The sequence below is a fragment of the Chenopodium album genome, chromosome 4, assembly GCF_948465745.1.
Source record: "Chenopodium album chromosome 4, dcCheAlbu1.1, whole genome shotgun sequence".
NCBI classification, from domain to species: domain Eukaryota; kingdom Viridiplantae; phylum Streptophyta; class Magnoliopsida; order Caryophyllales; family Amaranthaceae; genus Chenopodium; species Chenopodium album.
This window is the reverse complement of record NC_137837.1, coordinates 68,171,821-68,191,659: the sequence shown is the minus strand read 5'-3', so window position 1 is coordinate 68,191,659 and position 19,839 is coordinate 68,171,821.

Genomic DNA, 19,839 nt, shown 5'->3' with positions numbered 1-19,839 from the left:
GCTTTTGGAGTCACCTCAGGCAAGCTCTTGGGATACGTCATAAGCTCTAGAGGAATAGAAGTAGATCCAACCAAGATTAAAGCAATCATGTCAATGCCATTGCCCAAGACCGAGAAACAAATTCGAGGATTTATTGGCCGGTTGCAATACATAAGTAGGTTCATATCAAAACTGACGACGATATGTGAACCAATCTTCAAGAAGCTCAAGAAGAATGTACCAGTAATATGGGATGATGAGTGTCAAAAAGCCTTTGAAAAGATCAAAGCCTATCTTGCAAATCCTCCCGTATTAGCGTCAGCACTTCCCGGAATACCTCTTAGGTTATACTTGACGGTTACCAAAGAGACAATGGGAGCCATGCTAGCACAAGAGGTAGAAGGCAAAGAAAACGCAATCTATTACCTAAGTAAAAAGATTCTCGAATACGAAACACGCTATACACCGCTCGAGAAATTGTGCCTCGCCTTGTTGTGGGCCACAACTAAGTTAAGACATTACATGTTAGTACATACCGTTTTCGTAGTCTCCCGATTGGATCCACTCAAATATCTGTTCGAGAAATCTACACTCAATGGACGCATATCAAGATGGATAGTCAATCTAGCCCAGTTCGATGTACGGTTTATGTCACAAAAAGCCATTAAAGGATCCGTGGTGTCAGACTTTCTAGCAGATTTTCCAATAGAAGACTCGACACCAATATAGGGCAATGAATTTCAAGATGAAGACTTAATGGTCACTGAAGATGATACTTGGACCTTGTATTTCGACGGTGCCTCAAACCAAAAGGGATGTGGCGTCGGAGTGCTACTAGTATCACCTAAAGAAGAGCACGTTCCAATCTCAATAAAGCTTGATTTCGACGTTACCAACAATGCTGCTGAATATGAAGCATGTGTGGTAGGCCTTGAAACAGCTTTGGCATTGGGAGTAAAGAAGTTAAGGATATTCGGAGACTCTTCTTTGATCATCAATCAGATATCTAAAAGGTGGAAAGTAAGGAGCGAAAGCCTAGCCCCTTACCAAACCTATCTGGAAACTCTTACCGATCAGTTAGAGAAGGTAGAATACACATATCTACCTAGCGAAGAAAACCAATTTGCTGATGCCTTGGCAAGATTAGCCTCAATGGTTAGGATTCCCACGGAAATCGAGCAAATGCCTCTAACTATCGAAAAAAGGCACAAACCAGCATATATCCAGGCTATAGAAGACGACGACTTAGTCCAAGGCGAAGAAGAAGAAGAAGAAGAAGAAGAACCGTGGTACACAGACATACTCAACTATGTCACCAATGGTGAATACCCTCCTCATGCTGACAAAAGAGCAAAGCGAGCATTGAGACTTTTGGCTTCTCAATATGTACTCATAGACAACGAGCTACATAAAAGGGTACCTAAAGGTCGAGCTCTCCTATGTGTAGGAAAGGTGGATGCACAAAGAGTAATGAGAATAGTTCACGAAGGAATCTGTGGCACTCATGTAAATGGCAAAATGTTAGTCCAGAAAATAATGCGAGAAGGATATTATTGGACTACAATGAATAGGGATTGCCATCAATACGTAAAAAGATGCCCTAAGTGCCAAATTTATGCCAATTTACAACATGTCCCTCCATCTTTGCTCTACACCTACACATCGCCATGGCCATTCTCTACATGGGGAATTGACATAATTGGCAAAATCACTCCCCCAGGAACAGGAGGCCACGAATTTATTCTAGTAGCAATCGATTACTTTACAAAGTGGGTCGAAGCGCAATCATACGCTAAACTCACTGCAAAACATGTAGCACTCTTTATCGAGAGAAATATTATTTGTCGATATGGAGTCCCACATGAAATGATAAGTGACAATGGAACTCACTTTCAAGCCGAATGTGAAGAATTGCTACAAAAATACGGCATTCAACATCATCATTCTTCCCCTTATAGACCTCAAGCAAACGGAGCAGTCGAGGAAGCTAATAAAAATCTAAAGACTATCATTGGGAAATGACAGAAAATTATAAGGATTGGCCTGACAAGCTTCACTTCGCATTGTGGGGTTATCGCACGTCAATCCGTACATCAACGGGAAATACGCCATTTTCCTTAGTATATGGAATGGATGTCGTACAACCTGTCGAACTAGAAATACCATCTCTACGCATTGCGTTAGAGAGTAAACTCGATGAAGTTGAATGGACAAGGGCAAGATATGAAGAATTGATTCTACTCGACGAAAAACGACTAGAAGCTCTACATCACACTCAGTGTTACCAAACTCGTATGGCTAGGAATTTTAATAAGAAGGTCAAGACAAGAAATATCAAAGTAGGAGATTTGGTATTAAAAGCACTAAGAAAAAATGTTTTAGACCCAAGGGGAAAATTTAGACCTAACTGGTGTGGCCCCTACATTGTCAAAACAATCCTGTCAGGAGGTGCAGCAAAACTAACTGATATGGATGGCAATGAATTCTCAAACCTGACTAATCTTGACCAACTTAAAAAATAATACCCATAATTACTTGAGTAGGATACTCAAGAGAGCTACGTTCGGCCTGATTCCTTAAGAAAGGATACGTAGGCAACCCTTTACGGGTGCGGCCACTTTATTTTTCGACATCTCCGCGCTCCAAAATCAATTAAAAAGTCAACAGAAAATCGGTGAATTATTGGCGTCGCAAAACAGAGCCTGGCGCCAGACAGAAGTCATCGGCGTCAGCCGATGGAATTGGCGCTTGGCGCCAGACTTCAATGGCAGGCGCCAAATGCCAATGATTGGCGCCAATTTAGGAATAAAATCTGGGCGAATTTCGGTGTTTTTCGAAAAAATTTCGACTTCCGTACTCGAAGAATTTCTGGAAAATTAATTTTTTCGATTTTCATTGCTTTAATAAAATAAATTTAAAGTAAAACAATTTAATTGAAAGCTAAAATTTCATTAATAAAATAAATTACATTATTTATGGAATTTAAATAAGGGATGAAGTTTTGGATCGTAAGGGATGGAGGAGAAAGATTTATGTTGATGACTACACGGAATAATCAAATTTGGTTCATGTTAGCCGACCCCACTTTTGGGATTAAGGCTTTGATTGATTGATTGATTGATTGATTTATGGAATTTAAATAAGGCTGAAATAAATTAACTTTAAATAAAAATAACAATCTAAGTCTAATAAATCTAAAGCTAAGCAATGCTTTTAATCTTTCTTTTCCTTTCTGCTCTTTTCCAATTCTTTTCTGCTTCCTCCTCTTCATCCATTACTTTAGCTAGTAGGCATCCTTTAGAGGACCTACATTCAATCTTGGAGTAGATGGTCTCCCCTTCAGCTAGCACTCCATGCTTCTTTTCCACCCAAACTTTTTTGTCTGTGGTGTTAGCTTTCTTTTTTCCTTTGTCTTTGGTAGTATTTTTCTTCCTAGGCATTGTAGGTGTTTTGAATTCAATTCTTGCACCTAAGCGTTCTTTGGCAGGAGTCACCCTGTCACCTAGACGATTCTTCACATCGGTTCTACCCTGATCAATTGAAGATTTCTTCAGCAACCACTTCTTTACATCATTGGGCAAAGAAGGAGGAACCTTTTGGGTAATCACTTCCCATAAAGGTCTAGTGCTCCAGTAAACATCGAATCTATCTACTTCTTGAGATACAGGGTACTCATAGGGAGGACGAAGATCCCCGGAAGGAATATTCTGAAGCAAGCCGTATTGTCTTTTTACCCTGCAAGGATAATAATAAGTAACACGAGACAAGCTTGGAAGACGGCAGAAAGGTTTCTTGTTAACACCAACCATCATTTCTATTTTCCACCATGGGACGACCCACTTGATAGCAAAATCACGTGATTCAAATACTTTTCTCCACCCATGGCGCCCAATTTTAGAGATGCGCTTCTTCCTTCTCACGAAGCAATTGGGAGTATATTTTTCAATGTCGTCCGGAGGGCTAATTAATCCTAGCCTCTCCATTAGCCACATCTGTAAAAAAATTGCAACGCAAATAAATTATTACAATAAGAAAATATATTTTTTGATTTCTGTAATTAAAAATATTATTTTTCTACCTGTAATAAAATTGGAGAACCGTGAAGAGGCGCTTTTGGGTCCCTTTTCAATTCATCTAGACTAATCATAGTCTCTCCAACTATTAATGGCATTGGATTTCTCCCTGATTCAATTTGTTCTAAAACAGTGGTTATAATTGATTGACCCTCATTATTTTTACCACTACTAAGAAAAAATTTATTGAGCATGCAAAATAAGAACGCCCTTCTTCTGTATATATGAAAAGATTCATAAAGAGGTTTATCAAAATAATGGCGTGCGAATTCTTTCAAATTAACTATGTTGCCATTCATTATTTTTGATAAATCCCTTTCCTTTAAATTAAAGAAGCGCTCAAAATCCTTATAATAGTATGCATCTACTCTAGGGATTACTACGAGGTCTATTGCAGGGAAGCCTAAAATAGCACCAAATTCCTCTGGCAAAGGGCTAATCTCATCATACCCTATTCTGAAACAATGAGTATCAACATTCCAAAATTCTAGAGCAGTATGTATGAAGTCTAGGTCTAGATCTACCCCTTTGATGCCATAAATTCCCCCCAAGTGAAATAAATCTAATTCTTTTCTGTCTTTAGCATTAAGAGATCGACACCATTCATGAGTGTATTGGGTGAAGGTTTTAGTGGCTAAAGACATGATTATTATTTTTTCTAAAGAAGAGAATAATTTTATTCGCTGGAATTATGAGAAGAATCGGCTGGGCAGGGGGCTATTTATACACAAATTGCGAAGAGTTTTAATCAGAATGAAACATGGAGTCAGCGTCAATTGGCGTCAAACACCCGTGATTGGCGCCAACCGCCAGAGCTTGGCGCCACACGCTAAGTGTAGCACCTGGCGCCACGCGCCATATTGTGGCGCCAGCTGGCGCCAAGTCACCAAGACAGCCGCGCGTGCTCAGATTGCGTTTTTAATATTAAACTCGAGTCGGTCAATGACTTTATGGCTCCGTTTAATTCTCATAAACATCCTTTATTTATCCTTTTCTTAATTAATTAAATATAGCTATTATTTTTTTAATTTACATTATTCTTTTTGGACTTTATTTCAAATTCCAAACACCCGACATTCTTTCCTTTTTTATTTTTTCTTTTTTGGGGGAGAGAGTCGGATACCCTCCATCAATAATAGAAATGACGGAATTTTTGCGCAAAATTGTTGTCACACTTTTCTTGCACACACAAACATACACACAACAATAAATAAATTCATAATAATACAAAATGTGTCTAAATAATGAGTCAAAGGCAAAGTTCTATAAAAAAAGTCAAAATAAAATATATACATGAACAAACTACGGCGCCAGAGGACGTAGGCCCATCATGTTGTAGAATTGCGCCGTACGAGGAGTCACCTCTCCACCGGCTCCAGCACCAGCTCCAGTCTCTGTAGGAGGAAGAAGACTCAAGATAGGACCACTCCAGCCAGGATCAACCTGAGGCTGAGGCCGCGGAGGCTGCTGCGATGACGAGCCCACCTCGTACATCCCACCACCTCTGAAAGCCGAGGTAGCCTCTCCTACCGGTGCAGTGTGACCACCCTCAGAAGAAGATCCCGAGCCCTCTGCAACGTCGGCTCGAGCAGCCTCAGAGCGACCGCCTCTACCCCCTGACGAAGTGCGACGACGTCTCGAGCTAGACCTCGCTAGATCCCTCCGCCCCTCAGGTCTCGTGCGGGTGTGAGAAGCGATAGGCTGACCCTATAAAAAGAGTTAAATCAGAAACAAAGTAAAATTGAAGTAGCAATGCAAAAATAATGAGTAAAGAAAGGCTACCTCTCGGACGACATCATCCCGACGACAGGTGGCCGCGTTCCTCATCCGGACGAGCTGGCTCCGGTGGGCATCTATGCATCGTGCCATAGCCGAAACCACCTCGCGTGAAAACTATCAGAAAAATAAGTCAGTAAAAATGCATGATATATGAACACAAAATTCTGAAAAAACTAGGCTTACTCGAGTCTGGTGGCGAGGAATCGACCGCTCTACGAAGCGCTCGCCCTCGGGAGCCGGAGAAATCATCTCCTCGATCGGCCCGTACATCCCCTGGTAGTGGATAGACATACGGGGCGGCACGAACTCAGCAGCACCATCCTAATAAAAACAGAAAAAAAAAATCATGCTAGTATTACTTGGGGGCTACTTAGCGAAAAATAAAAAGCTAAGAATTTTACCCTCACATCCTCAGCCGGTAAAGGGGCTGGAGCTAACAAAGGTAGTAGCTCCTCAGCATAACACCGCCCGAGGATCGCATGGGACCGCCAAGGGGTACCAGCTCCCTCAGACATGCTCGACAACCGCGCCTCGTCGAACATATGACGTGGTGGAGCGGCAGGAACGACGAAGACATCAGAAGAGAGCTGTCTAGCGACCCTCTCTCCTAAGTACGCGACCGCTCCATAGATCCCCAGAAAATAGCGACGCTCAGCAGAGAATTGTGCGGCTAATCCAGGGACTGTCCAACCGCCCCACGGTCGGTATACCACCTCAGGTCCCTATAAAAAGCATCGATCAGGCAAGAATATATCTAAAACACCGCGGAAAAGCAAGATAAATGATAAAAGTTGTACCGAGATCATCCAGTTTCGGACACGTGCAGTAGACATGTCCACGTGGTGGCCACCCCAAGAGGCGCTCACTGGGAATCCCCTCGGCGATAGTCTCGCCGGCGCAACGGAAGGAAAGTACTCGTAGAACCAGATCTACAAGGAGTTAAAAGTGTGAGTAAATGCGAACTAATATGTAGGGCTAAACTTTATAGGGAATAATGTTTGCCTCTACGACCTTCCAAAAAGCAGACAAAGCGACGTTCGTCCTAAAGGACCGGTGACGACACGAGTCCCTCAGCGCACGAACGAAGTCAGCATAGGCCAAGTTGGCCCAGTCATAAGTCCCGATCCGGTGGAGATCACGGACAGCAGGAAGGTAGTAAAGCAATGCCCTACTACCCTTGTCGGGAGAGAATGTCCCTGACAACAACATCAGCACAAAGATTCTTCTAGAAGGTTCTTTTCATTCCTAATTCAATTAGCATTGATAAGTTGACTTTGTTGACTTTTCAGAGTTTTAATCAAAATCAAATAGCATTTTCGAAGAAATTATATTATTTTATCCTCCAGTACGGTAAACTTATCGGATTTTCGAAAACGTGTTAAAATCAAGCTTGGCGTCCAACCTCAGGCCTTGGCGCCTGGAACCAGGCCTGGGGCCTGGCGCTAGTGCTGGTACCTGGCGCTAGTGCTGATGCCTGGCGCCAGCTAGCCAGGGTTGGCGCCAGCTCTGTTTCCTGAGCGTCAGACTCTGTCTTGTTAATTTATCTTTTTTGGCTGATTTTCTCTATAAATATCGTATTAAAAACTCCGTTTTCATTCATCAAAAAATCATCAAGACTAATCAAGATTCATCAATTCTCACCATTCATCAACATTCATTAGCATTCTTTTAATTCTCTCATTCATCTCCTCCTAAACTTGGTTTTCTCATACAAAATTCTGCATTCACAAGACTTAGATACACCTAGCCATATTCGAAGTTGTCTTCGCCCTAGACGTGAAAGGTTTAATTTTTGAGGGTTTGGTCCCAAATCTCTCTTTCAATTATTTAATTTAATTGTTTGATTTATTATTTTCCTTGAAGTTACTAACGTGTGTATTTTGTTATTAGAAAGAGATACGAGGCATCAAAGTAAGTGCTTTAATTGATTTATTGATGTTATGATGTAGAAATCATGTTTACATTGTTATTATGATATTCCTAGTATCATGTCTAGGGTATTTTTAATATTAAATATGATTGTTACGATGCTTCCTATGTTCTTCCTAATATTTATTCATGTTAGTATCATGTTAGGGCTAAAGCTTTGATTTTTATTGCCTAGTGACATGCTAGGGTTTGTTATTAATCTTGTTAGTATCATGCCTAGGATCTTGTTATTATTAAGCTTTAATATTAACATGAACATGATCATGATTATAATTGTTATAATTTATGATGATTATGAATATCATTATTTTTATTATTATTATTATTATTATTATTTTGATGATGATTATTTTATTTATGATGATATTATTATTATTATGATTATTATAATTATTATTCATGATTATTGATTGTTATTATCATAATTATAATTAATTTATTATGGTGCTTGATATTATTTATTGTTATTGCTTGATCACACCTTTTATTGCATGCTTAAAGGGAATTGGTACTTGTAATCACGCTTAATAAGATAATTAATAATCTTGTTAGGGTTAATGTGATTATAATTCAAGTGATCGCCAATAATAGTTTATTTGTGCATTAAATTCAACCAACATAGATAAACAGGTTTAGGGTTAATCCTATTGATCGCATGTTAATCAGAAAGCGCACATGAATACAATCAGAATAAAGTAGAGGCCTATTATTAGGGCAGGTTCAATCTCTTTTAGGTTGGATTTGTACCTTCATCCCCGAACCCTTATTTGGTTCATGACCTTATGGAGTTGACGATCTCTTGGATCGTTAAGGGGTGTAACCTTCACCTCGTGAATGGTTTACAAGTTCCTAAAAAAACTTGTTGGCGACTCTTTTGCTCTATCTTCTTCCCTTTTGGACGCCACCGTACTTTAGTGTATGATCACAGTGGAGTTCAAGCTAGTGGGGTTCAAGCTAGTGGGATTAAAGCTTGAAATTATTCCCCACACTTTGTAACCGTCTTTGCTACGCATCTAGGGATCGATTTGTCTTACTTTAAGAAGTTGAACACATATGCACTCCTTGATAATGTGAGCATGGAACGATATGGATGGTTGTTGTTACCAAAGATTTGTTTGTTTGTATGGCAGGTTAAGGGAGAGGAGAAGGACTCACACCCGACTCCTTATGTTGTTTTGCCCACTCTTGCGACTCGAATGGGAACTCCCGATGCCCTTTGTTTCCGCCTACCCCCAACATCAAAACAATCATCCAAACAGGTGTGCATTCTACAAAGCAAGGTTCTTCTTTGGCCCCTCTGCCTCTCGTTGATGACAATTCAAAGATCTCTCATACTCCTTCTCATGGGACTATTCCATCCCACCCTTTTCGTGATAGTGCCAATTTCGAGGGGTCTAGCAGCGATCCAGTCACTATAGAGATGTTCAAGCAGTTCATGGCTAACATTGGTATGTTTGCTCAGGGGGTTATTGATCATTTCGCCAATTTGGAACAACGGTTTCAGGCCTTGAATTCAGAGGTTGTTTCTCTACGTCAGCAGATAGTAGCTTCTGGCACCACCGCTACATCTAATGACACTACAGTCGACACCTCTTCTGTCGATGAGGTTCCTGTTGAGTGAGCTTGACTTTCTTATCTTTCTCTCTCTTGTCTTTTATTTTTCCACAATGAGGACATTGTGTTTCATTCTAGCTTGGGGGAGGGATATCTATCTTTTAATGCTTTCATAGTGTAGTTTTATTGCTTTCCGTAGGTGTTGCATGGTTTGTACCGTCTATTAGGGATGGGAGTTTACATGTACCGAAAAAAAAGTATTGCTTTCTTAGTTTAGTTGTGTTTTTGAATAATACATTCTTGACTTCGAACCGTGTGCGGATTAGATTAGACTCTCTTGAGCTTCTTCTCATTATGGTTATGATTTTGAAATCCGGTCGGTGTGCTTTATACGTTGATAACTGCGTAGCAATGTAGCTTGCGATTAATGGGTTTGTGGCAAGATGTTTTGCTCTTTTTGAGTCTAGCTAGTTGAGATTTTGTAGACCCGAAGCCATGTGAGTTTTTGAAACCTGATTGATTGACTGTCACGTTTATAACAGTCTATATTTTTTTATGTGTGATAGTTCCTGGTGCAACTCTGATCTTGATTTTGCCTTGAGACTCGTAGTAATTTGGTTGTGATGAGTGCATGATTGAAATGATAAAGGTCTTTCTTTTTCTCAATTTGAGCCTCCATAAGTTATTTTTGTACATTTGCTTTACTCATGTTGAGCTTTACCCTTCATTGAATTGGTTACTATTCCCAAGCCTAGCTTGGGGGAGTGGTCTATCTTGTGATTTGTGATTTTTATTTGGCTAAATATTTGCTTTGTGGTGCAATAAAGGAGATTTTGAATGGAAGCTCAAGGTTTTTCCAAAAAAAAAAAAAAAAAAAGAGAAAATGAAGGGGTGAAAAAGAAAAAAAATGCTTATAAAAAAAATATTAAATAAATAAATAAGGGTTGAAGAAGGAAGGGAAGAAGAGAAAATCAAATTACTTTGGTGTATAGTGATTTTTGTCTTGGTCTTTATGGTTTATGGAGAGGCTAGATGCTAAACGAGGTTATCTTCGACATGCATTTGGTTGTGTTGTTATTATAAACTACTATTACCACTCTCCCAGCTAGTTCAACTCTCACATCTCCCAAATGTTAATCTTACCTCTCACCCTAGCCCCCTTACAACCCTCATAAAGACCTTTTGATCTTCGTGCATAAGTTATGATTAAGTGAACTGAGTTTTGAGTCAAAGTTAAAGAGTAATGGTTGCATTCCGAGTCGACATGGTATAGGTTGAGTGTCTATTATAATCCTAAGCTGGTAGGGCACCTCTCGTGCTCGACTTCAGCATATCTACAGGAAATCGGCGGAGACTAGCTTGGAAAGAGATTGTTTGTGGCCTCTAGATTGGTGAGTTAATTGCAGGACTATGAGTGCTACGTGGTTCTATATGTATCCGAGCCAGATTTCAGTTTCGCTAACTTTGGTTTGATAGTTTGCTCGAGAGTCAAGTCGGTCTTATTCTGGTTCCCTGTAAGTCTTATTTTTCTTGTTTCTCCGTCTTGAGTAAAGTGTTTCTTAGGGACAAGCAATGATTTAGCTTGGGGGAATTTGATGAATCACATTTATATAGGGTTCTTAAACATGTTTATGTTAGTTTTTATACCTTTTTCTTAGTCTTTTTGGTCGATTTTAGGGTCATATTTGCATAAGTCATCATATATCGCTCTATTACGCTCCGTTTGTGTATTTCTTAATGTTTTAGGTGATTTTGTAGTCATTTGGGCGCTTTTGAAGTGTTTGGAGATGATTCAAATGATATTTGAATGCAAATAGATGGACCGAGTCATTGACCGAGGGATTTATGCTCATGGATGTTGTCTCTAAGGATTATATGCATGGGAATTTAAAATAGCATCCACAAGGATCGATATGCACTTTTCGGAATTGAATTTGAGTTAGGAACAAAGGAAATCGAAGGCTTGCAAAGTATCAAAAAGGAACTTTGTTCATTGTTTCAGCCATATCTCGAGTTCTACAAATCAAATTGAGGTGATTCAAGTTGGGTTGGAAACTAGACTTGAATATCTTTCCAATGGTAGGTTACACGCCTTCATACAATTCCTAGATTGTGAGTTACAGCCTTCCGAAATTGGTCCTGCAAATCTGCCAGCAAGCGCCCAGCCATCGGGCGATGGTTTAGCCGCACAAACGACCCTTCGAATCTGCCTAGCCCAAGATGGTCGAGCGTCAAATTTGTCGCAGCCTACAGCCACTCGACCATCGGCCATCCATCGGGCAATGGGTCTGGTGTGCGGGAATCTTGTTTTCCGTCGATCGTAATTCTCGCGACCAATTAAAAGATGACATTTGTTTTTTTTTTTCCTTATTTTATTTTATCTATTTTATTTTTACTTAGGATTAGGCTTTAATATAAATATAAATACTTGAGAGGATTTTATTTTCTTCTCTTTATGTTTTATTTTTCTAGATTAAACGCTTCTTAGTTTTCTTTCTCTCCATTGTTGAACCCTAGCTTTTCATTCTCCATTAATTCAATCATTGAGGTATTTTCATTCAATCTTTCGTTCTTTATTTATTTTATTAATTATGAATTCAAGTTTATTTATCTCTTTTGTTTTGTTCATTTCAATTATGAGTGAGCAGTCATTTTCTAGGGTTAAGTGAGGGAAGCCATGTTTATACCATGATTATTTGTGCTTAGTTATTTATAAATTTATGAATTAGGGTTTGAATAATTCCAATTGATTTGTGCTTTATTGTTTGATTCATGTAATTGGCCAATATCATAAGTTAATTATTTAGCTAATAAAAATTAGAATTGAAAGATCATATTTTTAGAGGCTTAATTACAATTGGCGAATTTGATTATATTAGCGACCGAACTACATATGTTAATTCGTAAGTGTTAATTCTTGACCGTAGGATTAACAAGTGCTTTAATTATTCGACCTAGTTTGTTTATTAATGGATTGTTTGCATTTCTTGGTTTGGTATAAGCATGGTGGACCGAACGTATGCCCTAGACTTTAATTTATCTATGAACAACCTTATTTTCATTATTGTCATTCTTTAGTTAATTAATCATCAAATCACTCTTCGTTTATCGAAATAGTTTATAATAATTGGGCAAAAACTAATAGAACCTATCTTCCTGTGGGATTCGACCCGTATTTGCTAAGTCTCTGCTAACAACAGACATTGTGCACTTGAAGTATAAATTTTTATTCATCACTTACTTTAGTTGTAATTTGAACTTGAACAATCCTTATGAGAACTTATTTCCCCTGAAATGATATCTGAACTTATTTTTCCTACTAAACTTATCTAAACTTGTCAAACCTGAAAATGAGGTGAACATAGCATACCCTTAGTGGTTACTCAGTCAATCAAGAGTTACTTATTTTGGGGTTACTCGATCGGTTAATGCATTTTTGCCGGAGTTACTTATTCCGGAGTTACTTATTAGGGGTTACCTAGTCGGTTTAAGGTTACTTATTCAAAATATTACGCATGAGTTATAGAACATGCTACTACTTTTCAAGTGGTAGATATTAAAGCTTCTTTCAACCTATTGTTCGGACGCCCTTGGCTTCATGACCTTAAGGTCGTCCCTTCATTGCTTTATCAACAAGTGAAGGCTATAGTTGAAGGAATTCCCGTTACAATCGATGCCTCCCAACTAAGAATCAAGGCAATTGATAATCCTCTCATAAATGTGGAGCACGATGATAACGATGAAGACCTATAGGGCTTTAAAGCAGAAGAGGTCTCCTTAATCAAGGAAGATGAAAGGACCCCTCTCTGCTACGACCTCCATTCAAATATGATAGTTAATGGTATACTCCGAAAACAGGGACACTTTCTTGGAATGACTCTAGGAAATAAGAAAGGAGTAGCAATGCAAACGAAATCGCATGGCCTTCCTAAATTAGATACTTTTGGACTTGGTTTTGAATCGTCTCCGAAAGACTATAAGCAAGCCCAGGAAAAGGCTAATGCGCGGAGAAATGCTCATACCCAAAAGAAAGCAATCCCAATGGATCAATACCCCCTCACTCTAAATGGACAATTTATAAGAGAGGGTGAAGATTATCCATGCTATGAATTTCCCGAGCCCTTTGTCAAAGATGGAATAAGACAACCTGGGTTCGAAATCTTCCTGTATTTCCACTTCTTATATGACATCCCAACTCCTATCTATAAGGCGAAAGCACCTCCGTGCTTCGAATTTAATGTCATGGGACTTCTTTTTGGGCACGAGAAGAATGAGCCAAAATATGTTAAAGACAACTCCGCGCTCATTCAGACAACACTACAAAGTGAGAGCTTTGACCCCTCAAAGCTTATCACTCCAGGAGAGGGATTAGCCTAGGGATGGTGAAAGACTGTGAAAGTGACTACAACAAGCGGATGAAAAATCTCCATAACAGCAGGACAAGGACCTATGTTCGAAGAGTCATCTAAGTCAGAGTCTGAATTTGAGTCTTCCCCTATAGGGTCTTCAAAATCTCTAACTATAGTACCTCTCCCTAGTTCCTCTACTTTAGCACCTACTCCTAGGATAGTTAGTAGTCAAGTACCAACGAACATTTCTTTATTTGATGTAATGGTTTCCGAATGCAATAATAAGTCTTCTTTTGCTTACTCCTCGTGTCATTCCTTAACCTAAGATGACGAGCATTGCTTAACTAAAAATGGAAGTGATATAGAAATAATTAAATCAATGGAAACACTTGAGAATAAAACACCAGTAATAGAAGACACTGAAACAGTGGATATCTCAAAAGATCCAAATGTTAAAAGAGAGGTTAAAATCACACTAACTCTTACTAAAGAAGAAAGAACCGGTTTAATTAATCTACTAAAATAATTTATCGATGTATTTGCTTGGTCATATGAAGATATGCCAGGAATAAATAGAGAAAAATCTCAACACACAATACCACTAATTCCAGGAATGAAACCTGTAAAACATAAGTTACGTCGAATGAAACCTGACGTAGCTCTTAAAATTAAAGAAGAAGTTCAAAAATAAATTACGTACTACAGATTTATTAGGGTATCTAAATACCTAGAATGGGTTGAAAATGTGGTGCCAATTCCAAATAAATATGGAAGGGTAAGAATGTGTGTTGACTATAAAGATCTAAATAAGGCAAGTCTAAAGGACGACTTCCCTTTGCCACACATCGACATTTTGGTAGATAACACAACAAATCACGCGCTTCTCTCATTTATGGATGAATACACGGGGTATAACCAGATTCTCATGGCCGAGGAAGATATGGAAAAGACTACATTCATAACGCTATATGGCACTTACTGTTACACGACAATGCCATTCAAGTTGAAAAACGCGGGTGCCACTTACCGAAGAGCAGCGACTGCTTTACTACATGACATGATGCACAAAAAAGTTGAGGTCTACGTGGATGATATGATTGTAAAATCAAAAGATCGTCCAGGATATCTAGTAGCCTTAAGAAAATTCTTCGAAAGGCTGAGGAAATACAGCATGAGGTTAAACCCATCTAAGTGTGCCTTTGGAGTCACCTCAGGAAAACTCTTGGGACATATCACTAGCTCTAGAGGAATAGAGATAGACCCAACCAAGATTAAGGAAATCATGTCAATGCCGCCGCCCAAGACTGAGAAACAGATTCGAGGATTCATTGGCCGGTTGCAATACATAAGTAGGTTCAAATCCAAATTAACCACGATTTGTGAACCAATATTCAAGAAACTAAAGAAGAACGTGCCAGTATTATGAGACGATGAGTGTCAAAAAGCCTTTGAGAAAATCAAAGCCTATCTTGCTAATCCTCCCGTACTAGCACCTGCGCTCCTGGCAATCCCTCTTAGGTTGTATTTAACAGTCACCAAAGAGACAATGGGGGCTATGCTCGCACAGTCGCACAAGAAGTAGAAGGAAAAGAAAACGCCATCTATTACTTAAGCAAAAAGATGCTCAAGTATGAAGTATGCTACACACCACTTGAGAAATTGTGCCTCGCATTAGTGTGGGCCACAACCAAGTTAAGACACTACATGCTCGTTCATACAGTCTATGCGGTATATCGGATGGATCCACTTAAGTATCTCTTCGAGAAATCTACACTTAATGGGCGAATATCATGATGGATAGTCAACTTAGCCCAATTTGACGTAAGGTTTATGCCCCAAAAGGCTATCAAAGGTTCAGTGGTCTCGGACTTCTTAGTGGATTTCCCAATAGAAGATTTGACGCCTATATAATTTCCACATGAAAACTTAATGCTTACAGAAGATGATACTTGGATGTTATACTTTGATGGAGCATCAAACCAAAGGGTTGTGGTTTAGAGTATTATTAGTATCACCTAAAGAGGAACATGTCCCAATCTGCATAAAGTTATATTTTAACGTTACCAACAATGTTGTGGAATATGAAGTATGAGTGGTAGCCTCGAAACAGCTTTGGCATTAGGAGTAAAGAAACTTTGAATATTCGAAGATTCTTCTTTAATCATCAACCAAATTTCCAAAAGGTGGAAAGTAAGGAGCGAAAGCTTGTCCCCATATCAAACATATCTAGAAGCTCTCACTAATTAGTTAGAAAAGGTATAATACACATATCTACCCTGAGAAGAATGTCAATTCGCTGATTCTTTGGCAAGAGTAGCCTCAATGGTTAGAATTCCCACAAAATTAAGCAAATGCCTTTGACAATAGAAAAGAGGCATAAACCTGCTTACATTCAAGCCATAGAAGACGATGAGGTAGTCCAAGTAGAAGAAGAAGAACCTTGGTATATAAACATCCTCAACTATGTTACCAAAGGAGAATATCCACTCCACGCTCAAAAGAGCAAAACGAGCCTTAAGACTTTTGGCTTCCCAATATGTACTCATAGACAATGAATTACACAAAAGGGTACCTAAAGGTCGAGCTCTTTTGTGCATAGGCAAAAAGGAAGCCCAAAGGGCAATGGGAATAGTCCACGAAGGAGTGTGTGAAACTCATGTAAATGGCAAAATGCTAGTCCAAAAGATAATGTGCGAAGTATATTATTAGACTATCATGAGTAGGGACTGTTATCACTATGTAAAAAGATGTCCTAAATGCCAAATATACGCTAACTTGCAGCACGTTCCTCCATCACTCCTTTACACCTACACTTCACCATGACCATTCTCAACATGGGGATTATATATAATTGGAAAGATCACTCCTCTTGGGACAGGAGGTCACGAATACATCCTAGTAGCAATCGACTATTTTACAAAGTGGGTTGAAGCAGCATCATACGCAAAACTCACTGCAAAACATGTAGCACTCTTTATCGAAAGAAACATCATATGTCGGTAAAAAGTCCCACGTGAAATGATAAAAGACAATGGAACTCACTTTCAAGCAGAATGTGAAGAATTGCTACAAAAGTATGGTATTCAACACCACCATTCTTCCCCATAAAGGCCTCAAGAGAATGGTTCAGTAGAGGCAACCAATAAGAATCTAAAGACCATCATCGAGAAAATGACATAAATTACCAGGATTGGCCTGACAAACTCCATTTTGCTCTTTAGGGTTATCGCACGTCAATTCGCTCATCAACAGGAAATACACCATTCTCCTTAGTCTATGGAATGGATGTCGTACAACCTGTAGAGCTAGAAATACCTTCCCTACGCATTGCGTTGGAAAGTAAACTCAATAAAGTTGAATGGACTATAGCGAGATATGAGGAGCTAATTCTACTTGATGAAAAACGACTAGAAGCTCTACATCATACTCAATGCTACCAAACTCGTATGGCTAGACACTTTAACAAGAAGGTCAAGACAAGAAACATCAAAGTAGGAGACTTGGTGTTAAAAGCATTAATAAAAAATGTTCTAGACTCAAGAGGCAAATAAGGCCTAATTGGTCTGGACCATATATCGTCAAAACTATTGTAGACACCTTAAAATGTCTCCCCGAAACCAAATCCGATGATGAACAATATTTCACCGCCATTATTGGTTGGGTTTAGTAATTAATCCTGAAAGTGCTTAAAATTCATATTCAATCAAATTCAGTTCATGAAATAGTCAACGGATCAGTCCTAATGTTTAGTCAAAGCATAGTTCAATTTTTATTTTGGTTCAAACCTTTTTATTCATTCCATATTATTTAATATTTTAGCCCAAACCCTTTTATTCATTTCATATTATTTATTATTTTAGCCTAATTAATAAATAATAAACCTTAAATAGCCCGAAATTATGAAGCGGCACTTAAAAAGGCTGAACGTAATTAGGGTAAAAATGTATTTGGACGGAAAAAAGGAAGCAGAGTCTGCCGCATCACGGGAAATATTGCCGCGCCACGACATATTCTCCCGAGACACGGTGCTAATTCCGTGACACGGGACAGCTCCGTGTCTTCTCCGCGTAACCCCTTCACGCATTTTTAACTTCCGTAGGTTTATTATTTTTCGTGTCACTCTAGGATGTCACGCGTCACACAAGGTTTCCCCGTGTCGCGGCAATGTTTTTAGGGTTTTTATCCTTTTTAGGTTTCTGTGTATTCCCTCTACTCATTTTCCCTATAAATACCCCCTCATTTATGATGTTCGACATCAATGAATTCTCTCTTCTCTCTTATATGCTATAGCCTAAACACTAGCCTACCTTTCTTTCAAAATTCCTTCATTAAGAACTCCAAGGAGTCCGTAATTTACTCGAGGTTCTGTTCTTAAACCAAGGCGTGAAAGGTAGAACTGTTTGAGGGTTTGGCCCCAAATCAACTCTATTTAATTTAATTTTAATTATTATTTTATTACTTTTCCTTGAAGTTACTAACTCGTTATTGTTTTATAGTTGCAAGCAGACAAAATCAAAGTAAGAATTATGTTCCTTTTATTTCTATTATTTTTCTAACGATTTTATATTGTTGGATTTATTGTTAAATTTTTTTCAATATTAATGTTTATTCTACTATTATTTATGATCACTATATTGCATGTTAAAGGGAATATGTAATTGAAAATCACGCCTAATAAGGTAATTTGGACAACCGGTTTAGGTTTCTTTTTAATCTTGTTATTAATTCAAGTTATCACTAATATTTTAGAATTATATGTTGCATTAATATTTAACCAGTTTAGCATTATAATAGTTTGGAGTAAATTGAATCTTCGTTTTCATGCCTTTGAGATCGCAGGAATCACTTTTCATAATAAGAATCGAGTAGAGGCCAATACGGGCAAATGTGACTCCATGACTCATTTCATACCATCATCCCCGATCCTCCTTTCGTGGTTCCGAATCATATGGAGTTAGTAATCTCATGGATTATGAATGGGGTGTAACCTTCACGGGGCAATCGTTGTTGCCTATCGTTGTCCCTTATTCGTGGTTGCCTTTTATAATATGTGAACGGTTTACAAGTTCCTTAAAAACTTGTTAGCGGCTCCCTACTTTCCTTGTCCCTAATCGTGTCCCTAATTGTATGTCAATTCCCACTTCCTATGAGTGTCAAGCATATTCACAACATGCTTAACTTACGTGCGCACTTCAAACGACGCCTACAACTATCCTATTAGGAGGTGCCACAAAACTAACTGATATTAATGTCAATGAATTCTCAAATATGACAAATCTTGACCAACTTAAGAAGTACTACCCATAATTACTTGAGTAGGATACTCAAGAGAGCTACGTTTGGCCTGATTCCTTAAGAAAGGATAAGTAGGCAACCCCTTACAGGGTGTGGCCACTTTAATCTTCAAAGAAATCAATTCGTCAACAATAGAGCAACTGGCGCGCAAGAATTATGTCTAGCGCGATGCGCCACAACTGTCGCACAGCGACAGGAAGCAGCGCATTGCGACAAATTGCTCTGAACGGCGACAAGTTCAAATCCGCATCGCCGGACGTTCTGCGTTGATCAGGACAAATTTCGGTGTTTTTTCGGAAATTTTCGACTTCCACACTCGAATAATTCTTGGGAAAATTCAAGGCGTTTTGATTACTTTAATAGAATTCTAATATAAAAAGTTAGTTTAACTTTAAAAAAGCTGGAGATTGCATTAATAAAATAAAGTAAAAATTACATTATTGATGGAATTTTAAATAAAGCTTAAAAATAAAATTGACTTAAAAATTAAATTTGTCTAATAAATTGAAAGTAAAGCAATGCTCTAATCTATCTTCTCTTTTCTAGCTCTTTTACAATTCTTGTCCGCTTCTTCTTCATCATCCATCACTTTTGCTAGTAAGCATCCTTTGGAAGATCTACACTCAGTCTTGGTGTTAATAGTATCTCCAATAGCCATTACACCGTGCTTCTTTTCAACCCACACTTTCTTTTCTGTAGAGACAACTTTTCTTTTCTCTTTGCCCTTAGTAGAACTATTCTTCTTAGGCATAACAAGAGTCTTGAATTCAACTTTTTTACCCAAATGCTCCTTAGGAGGAATCTTATTATCCCCTTGGTGGTCCTTCTTATTGGTCTTACTCAGCTTATGAGCTTTGTTCTTGTTCTTTTATGATCTACCA